The sequence below is a fragment of the Rhincodon typus genome, unplaced genomic scaffold (assembly GCF_021869965.1).
Source record: "Rhincodon typus isolate 14 unplaced genomic scaffold, sRhiTyp1.1 hic_rhity00000514, whole genome shotgun sequence".
NCBI classification, from domain to species: domain Eukaryota; kingdom Metazoa; phylum Chordata; class Chondrichthyes; order Orectolobiformes; family Rhincodontidae; genus Rhincodon; species Rhincodon typus.
Window position 1 is genome coordinate 5,260 of NW_025966152.1, and position 738 is coordinate 5,997.

A 738-nucleotide genomic window follows, 5' to 3' on the forward strand; every position below is an offset into this window, starting at 1 on the left:
GACTGCCAAAGCTAGGACTTTTCTCACTGGAGCATCGGAGGTTAAGGGGTGACCTAACAGAGGTTTATAAAATCATGAGGTGCACAGAATATGTGAATAGCAAGGGTTTTTTTCCCTAGGTTGGGGGATTTCAAGACAAGGGGACATATGTGTAAGGTGAGAGGAGAAAGACATATTAAAAAAAGACATGAGGGACAATTTGTTTTTTTACAGTGGTTCATGTATGGAACCAACTTTCAGAGGAGGTGGTGGATGCAGGTACAGTTGCACTGTTTAAAAGACATTTGAATAAATACATGTATAAGAAAGGTTTAGAGGGATGTGTGCCAGATGCAGGCAGATGGGATTAGTTTAAATGTAAAACTTATATATTTAATATAAATTTCAGAGTTCTAAATTGGAGTAAGGCCAACTTTGACGGTATTGGGCAAGAACTTCCAAAAGATGATCGGGAGAGGCAATTCAAAGGTAAAGGGATGCTTGGAAAGTGGGAGGCCTTCAAAAATAAAATGAGAGTCCAGAGACAGTATATTCCTGTTCATGTGAAGGGCAAGGCTGGTAAGTGTAGGGGATACTGGATGACTCGAGAAATTGTGGCTCTGGTCAAGAAAAAGAAGGCAGCACATGCCAGGTATTGACAGCAGGAATTGGGTCAATCCCTCAAAGTATAAGGGCAGTAGGAGTATACTCAAGGGAAATCAGGACGGTGAAAAGGAGATATGAGCTATCTTTGGCAAA